Source organism: Peromyscus eremicus, chromosome 16_21 (genome assembly GCF_949786415.1).
Source record: "Peromyscus eremicus chromosome 16_21, PerEre_H2_v1, whole genome shotgun sequence".
Lineage (NCBI taxonomy): Eukaryota > Metazoa > Chordata > Mammalia > Rodentia > Cricetidae > Peromyscus > Peromyscus eremicus.
The window spans coordinates 26657019-26670085 of NC_081432.1; positions in this window are offsets into that span (position 1 = coordinate 26657019).

The window sequence follows — 13067 nt, forward strand, 5'->3', positions numbered from 1 at the left end:
CTCCTCCAAGGTGGTGAGGGCTCTAAGGATACAAAGTGAGTCAATTCACATACCACATCTGTGCCCAGGGGTCCCTGGACACAGTACAAAAGTATGTTCAGATTTACAAAGTCTCCCAGAGGGATTGAATTTTATTCACAACTTCCCACCATCTCTAACACTCTTGTTGGAAACTGTGCACTACAAGTGACTAGGGAAGAATGTCTTGGGGCATCTGCTCTGCCCCAGTAGCATAAATATATGTGTCTTTGAATTTCCATCCACACAGATACCCACCACGGAGAAAATGTGGAGGCCAAAACCAGAGTCACCATGACTCTCTCTCCAGCTTCATAGACACCTGGCAGCCCTTCTGCCTACCCCAGCTCAAGATCTGAAAAGCTGGAGGCTCCCGAGGGTCCTGCCTCCTCCTACTTCAGCAGCATCTCCATGCTGTCTGAGGAGAACCAGCTGGGGAGCCCAAGCACAGCTGGTCAAAACAGAAGCCATGGGGAGCTTGCAAGTCCCCTCCTGACTCTGACACTCAACCACCTGGGGGTTTAAAGACGTTGTGTGAACTAGTAGAAGCCAATCACACAGCTCCAGAGCCCACCCACTCCCCCAACATGGCGCTTATGCCTGTTTGCTCTCATTACACCCCGATCTAGCTGGGGAAGACAAGCCATCTCTTGGCCTCCCCTTAACTTGACAAGATTGGTGCAATGAACTTTAATTGATAGCAATACAGCTGTGTGCCGTAGTCTAATGTGAGGCGATTGGCAGAAGTCTGATTTCTGGGTTGCAGAAGGGGTTTATTTGAATTCTCAGCTGCTGGAAACAAAGAATGCGCTGGTAGTCTGCCCCTGGACGAATGAGGAATCACTTACATGGTGTGGTGGCTTTTTGTGCCCCATGAATGAGTCCCCTTTTCAAAGGTTATTTCTGCCCTGGGCCAGCCTTCCACATTTGACTGGCTGCTACTACAGATTTCTTCATTCAGCAAATTCGTTCTTGTAGTAGCTCTTAAAAATCAGTGCACACTGTTATAGCGCAGAGGCCCCATTTGTGAAATTACTTACAGCCCTATTTAGAAGCCCAAGCTTCCACAAGACTGACAATATAATTGGCTGAGTGATGATCAGCCCTAAGGGGGGTGCACCCTCCCCTTAGCCCAGGTCCTGGACTCCAGCTTTCCTTCCACGGCCAAGGCTGCCTTGGTACTTGGTGGCCTTAAGGTAATAAACACAAAGCTTTAGGTAGAAGGGAGAGAGGTGCCTATTTGGGGATCCCAGAATGCTAAAAAGGCATGTCCGCTGCCTGGGAATTGATCCCCTTCTCTCTTCCTCTCCCATCTTCCCCGTTTCCTTTAGTCTTTTCCTCCCAGCCCAATCTTTCCTGCTGTGCCTGTCAAGTGGTCAGGGCAATATTTTAGATATTTAATTAAAGTAGAATGACGTCATTTTCACCCTCCCCCTTTTCTCTTCCAGCCCACTCCAACCCCTCGCTCCAAGCCCTCACTCCCAAATTGGTAGTCTCTCCTCTTCAACTTCTATTGTCTCAAACATGTGAATGTACGTGTATGTATGACACGTGTATCCATACCATCTACTGTGTCTGTTTTTGTTGTTGGTGTGTGAATGGTTTCAAGGTTGACACGGCACGTCGCTTTTAAAGCAGCATTATCCTCAGCTTCCAATGTGGCATTTCCCGAATTATCAGGTCTGACTGTTCTCAGAGGATGGATCTGCTAGAAAACGGTCCTATCCCCCTTTCACGCAGCCTTGAATCCTGACCACACCCGGTCTACAGGCACAGTGGCTATCCATCACCATTTGCTCAGTCTGACGCCAACAAGTAACTGAGCCCTTCTCGACACATCTTGTCCAGCAGGTGAAACGGTAGAAGAGGTAGGTGCTCTACAATTCTCTCCTCAAGGTGCTCACAGGGGGAGGGGGTGGGGGACCAGGGTGACACCTGCCACACACTCTCATATGCTGATCAGATCTACTCTGCAACAAGAGGGTTTTCCATAGATAAGCCTTCTAAATTGGCTTTGAAAATTTTAATCCTTTATTGATTGTTCTCATTCCCTGTAATCCACCTACTCACTGAAGAGTGTTTGTTAATTTCTGTTTTGATAGGAACACCAACTACATTTCTCTTCTTTTGTTAAATAGAAGCAAAGCATAATCTAATTTTAAAAATACCGTAAGTGGATAATCAAAATTCAACAACCATATGCCCCCACTCAACTAACTTCCACTTCAAATGCCTAATCCCACGTTTGCCTTGGCAGTGAACGGTGATGTTCTGGAGTGAGGAGGAAGCCTGCAGGCCATGTTCGCTCTGCCAATTCACTAGATGAAGTGGCGGGATAGTAAGGTGGGATGACGTTTGATGAGAACAGTCTAATTAAAAGTTAATCTAAGGATATACGGTTTGAATTCTGTTATTGACTGCATACCTCAAAGAATACTAAGGACAACTGAATGTGTTTGGGGGACATATCCATGTGCCTGCCATCCACATCTGTAATCCACATCTTCCTTCCATGGTTACCACTTGTCATCAAAACCCCGCAGCTGTGAGATCACTTACACTGGTTAACTTTCCCAGCAGTGGCCACCATTTTGGGCTCTTCTGAGATAATTGTAGATGCTTTATATATATTCTAATCTTCATGTAAATGCCCTGTAAGGTGGGAGAGATTACAGATGAGGGGATTATGTTTCTAAAACATTGATTCTCAGCCTTCCTAATGTTGTGACCCTTTAATACATGTTGTGGTGACCCCCAACCATAACATTATTTTGTTGCTACTTCATAACTGTAATTTTGCTACTGTTATGAGTCAGAATATAAATATCTGTGTTTTCCAATGGTCTTAAGTAACCATTGGGAAAAGGTCGTTTGACCTCCCTCCAAAGGAGTCATGACCCCAGGTTGAGAATCATTAGTCTAAAAGGTAAAACAGGGCAGGGACTTGGATCTGGATGGTGTCATTAACCTGATCTGCAGCCCCCATGCATGAAGCATCATGTCTAGTAAGCTTCTCTTTCCTTCTGTAGGAAGTCTGTTTGTTTGACCCTGCCCACCACCATTTGCATTTCTGGCTGACATCTTTACAGGAAAGGCCTCCAACAGGATCAAAGATGGTTGCCTACCCATGCTCAAGCCTGACACTTCGAACACTCAGGAAAACTGAGATGAGAGAAGAATTTACATGAGCACTCTTAATGAGTGTAGTTAGGTAGCTACAATTGTGTGCTTTTTGGTCTTCATGAAAATCCCATATGAGAAAGGCCAGAACACATGGTGGTGTCTTCACGGAAGCAAGGCCATTGTCACGGCAATACCTCAAAAGTAGAGTAGCAGATAAGTTTACGCTGAACAGCTGGTGTCACCAATGGCTTCACAGAGCAGGCAGCATTGGGGGTTCTGGATGATAAATAGAAGTTTGCCGGGTAGAAGAAAGGCAGGACTCAGAGTATCAACTCCATCATCAGGTATCACAGGGAAGGAGGTGTGGAAGTAGCAGGCAAAGATGCAAAGATCATGCCCGTGCTGACCCTCAGGCCTCCAGGAAGCCTACACAGCTGTCCATGGGCTTCTGTGGGGGCCTAGGTCCAGAATCCCTCTAGATATCAAAATCCATGCATGTTCAAATCGTGTATGAAAAACGTTTGGTATTTTTCACCTATGCACATCCTTGTCTCTACTAAATACAATGTAAATCCTAGGTACATAGTTGTTATAGTGTATTACTTATTTAGGGGATACTGATTTTTAAAAACATCTATGTTTGGTACAGATGTAATTTGTTCATATTAAGGCTGGTTTAATCCATGGATGTAGAAGCAGCAGAAGGTGGGCTGCCTAAATTATTGAATTGCAGCCATGGTTATTCAAGCTGCGCAAAAACCAACTCACTTGTAAATTAGGCTCCCTTTCTATTGCTGTGATAAACACCATGACCCAAATCAACCAGAGGAAGACAGGGTTTATTTCAGCTTAGAGCTTACAGTCCATCATGCAGGGAAGTGGAGCAGCAACTCAAGGCAGGAACCTGGAGGCTGATGTAGAGGCCATAGAGGAGCCCTGCTAACTGGTTTGCTTGGGCTATTTTCTTATACAACCCAGGACTACCTGCCCCAGGGTGGCACCACAAGAGTGGGGCTGGGACATCATCCCACATCAATCATTAATAATAATATATTTAAAATGCTCCACACACTTGTCTTCAGGCCAATCTGATGGAATGTTACTTCTTCCTAGATGTAGTGTGTATGGGGCGGGGGGGAACAAAATCTAACCAGCTCCCAACCCTAAAGTTTCTAATCTAAAAGTTTCATGGGGAGGTTGGTTTTAGCCTTCTAAGCTGCCTGAGAAATGGAGGCAGGCAGTCTGGTTTCTCCCCTTTCTGTTCTGCCTGCTTGTAATGGTATTTGCTCTACCCATGACCTTGGGCTATATGGCTCAAGGGAGGCAGGTAGTGCTTCCTGCCTTTGTATGAGTTGGAGAAGGGTCACATGCCCCTTCTCCCTGCTCCTGCCTGCTGATGGCTAGGCAGGCAGAACCCAGAAGTGCATTCCCTGTGGGAGCCCGTTCTCGGGTTCCTCGTGGCTTTACCCAGCAGGTCCGAATAGAGGATAATTAGACCACGGGTCTGAGTGCAGGTGTCTGGGATGGTCTGCACTTGGCTGTGCTGGGGGAGGAGGTCTTTTGCTCCACTCCTTGGCATCTCTATAAAAACCCTGGGGCAGAGACAGTCCGGGGCCGTTGGAATAGGTTCCAGGCCCTCTCGAGGCTATCCTTTATTTTCTATCTGTTTATCTCCGCAAGATTCTCTGCAATAAATCCTTCTATCTAATATTTCCTGGTGCTCACACTCAAGAAAACTCTGGGGAACTGTGGGGTTGGTGGGTAAATGCCCCACAATTCCCTACAATGGGGAGCACTGAGCAGGCCTAGGGAAGAGCCCCTGAGAGTCTACCTCAAATTCTTAAAATGAAAGTGGTTCAGACCAGGAACTCCGGAGTAGCCTGGCACCCTCTGCTCACATTTTCTGGTCCCCCTGCTTCCCATAGCCACTCACTCACCTGTCCACACCTGCCTACACCTCTTGGCTCTGCTAGGCATTTTTTTTTAATCACAAGAAGAGAGAAGAGTGAATAATATTCTGAAGTGAATATTAAAAACGACTAGATCATTAAGAAAACGTGGGCAAGCTGAGCTTTCTGCTCTGAAGCAAGCCCATTCAAGTTCTTTTCTGCTGTGAACACCTGGGACATTGATGAGTACTAACCCGAGTTTCCTGTGACCCATCACTGGGCAGAAAAGTGAAGAGTAAGAAAGCAACGTGACTGGAAATCCAAGTTCTGGGCCCAGCACATAGAAAAGATGTACTGGTGTTCCCGGGCCCACTGAGCCTGAGGCAGACATAGTCAAGGGCACTTGTCTCTTTTCGGTCAACTGCCACTGTTTCAGAGAGAGAAATAAATGTGGACAGCATAGGGATCAATTCTTTCTCATCCCCAAATAATGTACCAACCTTTGCAGTTGTCCTGTAGAGCTGTGCTGATGACCCCGCTTAGTGCCTGTAAGGCAACAACCGAGAACTGGGGCACTAGAGAGAAGCCCATGTATTGCCTTGTCTAGGATGGAGGTTCTTCAATGACAGAAACGGAGATGGTCACTGTGCCCAAAACTGTTCATCTCTAAAGGATACGAACGCCAGGCTAGCTCTGCCCTGGAAACAAAGGGCCATTCCCTTCCCATCATAAACCTGCTGAGGAGGACTTGGACCTGTCAGGACAGACACTCATATCAGGTTATCTCAAGGAGTCCTAGAACAGTGCCTTGTGGCCTCCTTGATCCACCTGACTCTACTCACAGCTGGCAGGCATTCTAGTTTGCTCTGCTCCCAAACATTCACCTTCCCATCTCAAAGCAAACCTCTGCCTTTGAGTGAACCAGTAACCACATGCTGATGGGGCTAATCTTCAGACTCCGTCTTTAAATACTAGAAAAAAATTGATCGTCAATGGACAGCAGCCAGCCAGCACACCCAGCTTTTGCCCAGAGAATGAGCTGATGGATGGAGTGTTCTAGGCACCCAGATCTCACCTGTAGTGCTAAAGAAACAAATACTGCCCCAGCTCTGGCCCAGGGAGGAATGATTCCATTCAGAATCTTTATATTCTTCTTGATTTTTGGACCAACACAATCTATAGATCTCAATCCCACAGATTCCATAATAATAGCATTGTAACTCAATTACTGTGTTAAGCGAGGATTCTGAAATCTATTCTGACTTACACCCCTGTACAACTCTCAACCAACAGAGCTCAGCTGCAACCTCCTTCTCCCTGGGTGCATCAAACTGGCCATGCGCACACTCTGGAGCTGGGTCTGCAAGTCTGGGAAGACTGCAGTCAGCCACACTCGGGGTAACAACAGAAGGAAAGGCTCTAAAACATCTGGATCTGTGCTTCAAATTTCAAAGTGATTCTACAGCTTACACAACTTTACAGTCTTGCCATTTGCCAAATGCTTATGTTTTGCTTAATCTGAAATTAGGAAAGGATTTCTACTATCTCAATATCACTAGAATTTTTTTTCCCTTGAAGTCCTCCCCGCCCCCAACTCCAACAGGGAAATTCAGCCAGCTCATGGTTCAGGGAAACAGGAGAAAATAGTTTTTCATTTGTTTTCTCCAACCCTTATGTACGCAGTACATCGTCTGCCCTTCTGAGCAAGTGTTCTCATTGTCCCTACAGCTTTGGTCAGGGGATGAACTGGACTGTCGGGTTCAGTGGACTGCCATTGGCCACACACCTCTCACCTCTCCATGTTGACTCCAGGTATGTGCCTCTTTTCAAAACACAGAATCTGAACAGATGGGCTGGTTCTTCAAGACCCATGGGATTTGGGCCAGATGTAAAGTGTCAATCATGTCTCCCCTCCTGTGCAGCAGGCCTCAGATTCAATCATAAAGTGGTTAGTGACCCTTCCTAACTGTCACGCCACTATCGTATCAGTGGGCACAGCTTGTCAGGCTGGTCAGGACTGTAGCGTAATGGGTTCATAGCTGGGTAAGACTACTGATAAATTCCCTACCCAGCTGCCTGCACAGCATCTTCTGTCCCCCATCCCCCCAAGAACCTATCCATCATGGAGGAAGATTCTAGCTCAGCTCCAGGTTGATATTACTGGAGTAATACCTATCTGTATCTGTAAGATAAGTGAAACGTTTATCACATGGCTGTGTTGTTAAGGGCACCTGCAGAATGATGATAACAATGACATCATAGCTCAGCCTCACCTGCCATAGACACATGGTCAGAGCTGAGGAGGGACACCAGCTTTACAAGGGACCTACCCACCTTGTGGTATGCAGAATCAGCTGTCATCACGTGACACCACCCCCCAAATCCCTTCATAGTATGTACCAACCTCCCTCTGGAGGGGCTGCTACCAACTCGGGCACAGCCTGGGCTGTGGAGATCTGCTGCAAGGGGGGAAAAAAACCAATAACGAGGATGCTTTGAGACCTTGCCCCCACATTCAAGCTCAGCAAAACCCACTCTGCACATTCTCCAGCTCCTCCACATCTGTCGCTCTCTTTGAAAGCATCGTTTTCTTTTTTTAGTTGTTTTTTTCTTCCTTGCTTTAGAACTGCATGCTGGAAACACTTCTGTGGCCACATCAAATATCTAAGTACCAGGCCGGGCGGTGGTGGCGCACGCCTTTAATCCCAGCACTCGGGAGGCAGAGCCAGGCGGATCTCTGTGAGTTTGAGGCCAGCCTGGGCTACCAAGTGAGTTCCAGGAAAGGCGCAAAGCTACACAGAGAAACCCTGTCTCGAAAAACAAAACAAACAAACAAACAAAAAATATCTAAGTACCACAAAGCTCTGGGATTAAGGTCACAGGCCTTGGCCACTCACACATCCACAGCTCCTTAGACTCTTGCTCCAGCTCAGCTTGGCTTTCACTGTGCCAAGTCTCCCCAGAACACCAAGCTCCCCACTCTTCCTACTCTGCCCCCACTGCCTAGAGTCACAAATTCTATCTCTATGGATAACGTAAGCATCTCCCAGACAAAGGGCACCACCCTGAGAAAGCCTCTATGCTGTGAGCCAGAGATTCCACCCTTTGCTCTTAAGACCTACCCCTCTCCTCCTTCCCTCTCGTCTTCCTCCTCCTCTCTCCTCTGGCTCCTCTCTCCTCTACCCTCACATGCTTATCTTCCCCTCTTTTCCTCCACTACTCTTCTCCTTCTCCTTTCTCTTCCTCCTCCTCCCCTTTTTGGTGACTGGCCGCTTAAAAGGTAGCAGGGCTACTCCCAGCCAGAGCAGGAATCATCTTCTCCCAGGTGTATAACTGCAGCTAAGGGTAACACCTCACCGAGTCTCAACTCAGTGAATGGCAGTGATGTTTATCCCCCAAAGTGTTCTCTTAGTCCTCTGTTCCTCTGTATTTCTCCTTTCAACAATTCTCTGTTTAGATCCATGGCCCGTTTTCTGACTGGGTTGTTTGTTTTCTTCATGCTTAGGGATTTTTGGTTCTTCGTGTATTGTAGATATTAATCCTCTGTCAGATGTATGGCTGGTAAAGATTTTTCTTGCATTCTGTGGACAGCTTCTTCACTTGATTGGCAGTTTTCTTCGCTGTACAGACTTTTTTTTTTTAATTTCATGAGGTCTCATTTGTCCATTGTTGGCCTCATTTACTGAGCAACCAGTGTCCTGATTAAAAAGTCTTATGCATACACATGTTTGTGTGTGTATATATATGTATATGTGTAGCATAATCCCTACATTTTCCTCTAGCAGTTTTACAGCTTCAGGTTTTACATTGAGGTCTTTGATCAATTTTGGAGTTGATTTTTGTGCAAGGTAAGAGTTGAGGGTCTAGTTTTATAGAGATCCAGTTGCCCAAGCACCATTTGTCTTTTATCCAATGTGTATTTTTGGAATCTTTGCCAAAAATAATATAGTTTTAGTTGCATGGGGCTATCTCTGGGTCTTCCTATTCCCTTGCTCTGTGTAGCTGCCTTATTTTTTGCCAGAGCCAAATAGTTAATTTATGGTGGGCATGACCAACTCAGATAGTCATGGTCTTGAAGCAGCAGTGGCCTGCACAAGTCTGGGCCTATAAACCAGTAAATTCTGGATCAGGGAGAGGCCCATGAGGCCCTACTCTCCCTGCTGAACTACGAGCTACCAATAGATTCTGGGGAGGGCAGACATTGTCTTTGCTGTATAGCCACTGATGAGCTCACCATGCTCTAATGAATAGCAGCCAACACAGATAGTCCCAGTTAAAACTCAGTGAGTCACAAAATTTCCGTGTGGAGGAGCTGTTAGGCCTTGGTTGGCCTAAGGCAGGGAAAGCGCTTTGGTCCACAGAGCCCCGGGGAAGGTGGCAGCTTCAGTTCCCTGCTGGAGGCCTTGCGGTTCCACGGATTGACCTGCTCTGGGCACAGAGCAGCCTAATGTCCTCTGTGCTATCTATAGCAGTGACTTGTTCCCAGGTAAGCTGTTCTCATGCACACTTGATTAAAGAGCAGAAAGGAGCTTCCCGGCCTCTGGGAGAAAGGAATATATAGGTATATAGGTAATTGGGAGAGGATACACCTGCTCACTCACGCTCTCTCTCCCTCCCTCCCTCTCCATATCTCATTCACATATGTGCCACTCCTATGTACACACACTCCACACATGCACACAGCCCATACACATAGATACACACCATTCAACATATCCAGCAATATGCCCACATCTACACATTCACATATTCACAGACATGTTCCATGGCAATATAAAACATATCACACACACACACACACACACACACACACACACACACACACTCTATATCTGTAAGTATACCACTACAACACACTTAGCAAGTGTAGCCCCATGGGAGTGTGACAGTCCTGGCATGAGGTCAGGCTCCATTCTGCACAGAGATGTGAATGCCTCTATTTGACCCCTGATTCCATTCTGCACAGAGATGCCAATGCCCCATGTGACCCCTGACTCCATTCTGCACAGAGATGCCAACGCCCCATGTGACCCCTGACTCCAGTCTACACAGAGGAACTCAGGCAATTCCTTGCTGACTGTCTGCTATCTTTGGACATGTGTAAGACCTACAGGCATTCTCAAGGAACATCTCTCACCAGAAGCCCTGTCTGTGTCATCCCACCATGCCCTGAGATGGCTACCTTGCTGGGCATACAGAAGCTGCTTAATCAGTATATAGTATATCAATGAAGGAGGAAACATGCAGATCTGGCTGATCCACACTTAATATCTTATATTTAAAACAAGAAATACGTTGGGTAATGCCAGGTGATTTCAGAAAGTGATACATGAACTATTGACACCAGTCCCGCTGATGCTGAATGGGCGCCTTTAGAACACCATTCTGCTGTTTCCACAGCCCAGGTAAACCTGGAGAACGTAAGTTCTCATTCCTCTCCTGCACCCATGACCCAGCCTTCTTGAGCTGTGCCCTGCTGAACACATCCTCCACCCTTCACAGCATCCTTCTCAGACAAAGGAGACTGCATCATTCCCCAAGGGCTCCTTGGTAGGGACCTTGGCCTACCCACCAGGCTGGACTCCATAAATAGGCAGAAAGGTGTAGTGTTGACCGTGAGGAGCTTGGACCACAGTGGGAGAGGGACAAGAAGCAAGTTAATACACAAAATAGCTACAAGATGGGGTAAGGAGATACATACAGGAGCGGGGATATGAGATGGTCAGAGACCAGTAGAACAGGAAGCTGAGAAGGTGACATCCAAGCCTGGAAGATGGAGAATGGGAAGGCCCAAGTATCGGCTTCTAGGCAGAAGCTACCATTCTGCCAAGGCCCTAAGGTAAGAGACACTCTCATTACAGTGCCTGAATAATCCAGTTCCTGTGATGAGATGGGACAAAGAGGCCAATACAGTACAGGGCCTGGGCCATTTTCGTGCAAATCAAACCAGAGATTGGAGTTAAGCCAGGGCCAAATGATATTTTGATGAACCCCGGTCCAAGGTCATTCTGCTCAGAGCCAGGAAATGAGAGCAGGGCATGGGATGATGCTGACATGGGTGAGGGAGATAAGGAGACAACAGCCAGGAGTACCAGAGATGAGGACATGACAGCCGGGTTGGTGGGCCAATGAAGTGGGGAGTGAGCAAAGGAAGCTTCACCCTTTCCCCTTCAAGACCCCACTAAGCCTTACAGGCCTCAGGGTTATGCCAGGATCCTCTTCAGCAGGGGCTGAGGTATGCTCCGTGGCATGTTCAGGGAGGAGTCTTGTTGGAAAGACAGCAGACTGGCTTTGCTCTTCCCCAGAACAAGGCTCACACCCTCATCCCGCCACTCGGCACTATCATACTGAAACCCATGATGGTAGTGGGTAGCTGTTCCAGCTTTGCCCTGGAAGTTCTACCCCCATGGAGGCTTCCAGTAACTGTCACACCTATGAGGCGGGGCCGAGACAGGAGCCCTTAAGACCCGAGATGTGCCAGCTCTCTTGGTTCCTGGATCCTGGACACTGGAGGTAGATTGAGCAGAGTTCTCCAGAAAACACCGCTGGACTGCACTACACCTTTCCCAGACCCTGTTACCTATCCCTTCACTTGTAAGTTACCCCACAAAATAAACCTCCCGTTTAACTATGTGGAGTTGCCTTAATATTTCCACCAATACGTGATACTACCCAATGTCAGGACACAGAGACTCGTGCAGAGTGAACACAGCCTAGCCTGATCCTGAAGCCCACCATATCCCAAGGTCCCACATGTGCCAAAGTCAAGACACAGGCTTCCAAAACCGCATATGAAAGGGATTAAGGAGCCAGTACCACTTTCCTCAGAGACACTTTATGACAGTATAGAAGTCAGCCTTCCCTTATAGGTGTGTCCCACAGGGAATAATGCTCACCCACAAAACCACCCAGAGTTCTTGGCTGATGTAGTCTCAATATCATGTGGTCACCAAAGGTTCTGAAAGTAACTAAAATGTATGTTCCAAAATGCCTGCCCCATAGAAACCAACCAAGTAGCATACTCCTGTCCCAGGAAGCCTGCAGGTGAGGCTTTGGGCTAGTTGACAGCTGCCAGCCCCATGACCAGGATCAGGTCTCACACAGCATCAGTGTGGACATAAGCTTTCCCACTCATGGACTCTGAGTACAAAGCCCACTTTCTTCACAAGCATATCAAGCCTATTCTGCGTTCTCCTTTGTGGGCCTTATCTCTCACGGTCCTTCCCTATCCTGTGCAACTCCTAAACTCAGCTCTGCATTTAACAAAGAATTCAGGGGCTATAGAGAACACCAGTGAGTCAGGGTACAAGCTAGTAGATGCTACCCGCTGTGTGACCTTGGGGAATCCTCAGCCCTGCCCTGAGCTACAGCTTCGTCATCTAGTAGAGATAACAGGAAAAGCTGCTTCTGCAAAGATCCATTATAAGGCCCGGGTGACTGTCAGGCACTCATGTGTGGGAGGGCCTGTTCATCTTCACCAGGCAGAAGGTGGTTAGGAGCCCATCTTTACAAAACCAGGGAGTGTACACTAAGTCCAAGACACTTTCTTCCAATCTTGTGCTGACATTAGGAACACAGCTTCTGTGGCCTTCCAACTTAGACTGCAGACCAGAAACTCTCCAGGAATCCTCTGGGTGGGCCTTCAGCATCAGAGTGGGACCTTTGGGGCCTCCAGCTTTGTGGAATGGGCAACTAAGAGGCTCTCAGTCTCTCCTGCATGTAGATCTCCCCTGATGGACCCTACATTGTGTCAGCCATTTAATCAATCCCCTTTGTAACACATATTCATTCTATGGCTTCTATCCTCTAGACAATCCCAAAGACTACACAAGGGAAGGGAGCTCAGTTCTTCTTTAGGACTCTTTAGGAATCCACTCCCTGAATGATGTAATCCTCTCTTAAATGCCTCCCCCACTGTTGGAGCCCACGAGGTTTCCTAGTGGCTGTACCCAGCATGACTGCATAAGAGGTTGATTGGACCATGGGCCTGGGTAACAGGTGTTTGTAAGGGTCTACACTTGACTCTAACTAGCAAGG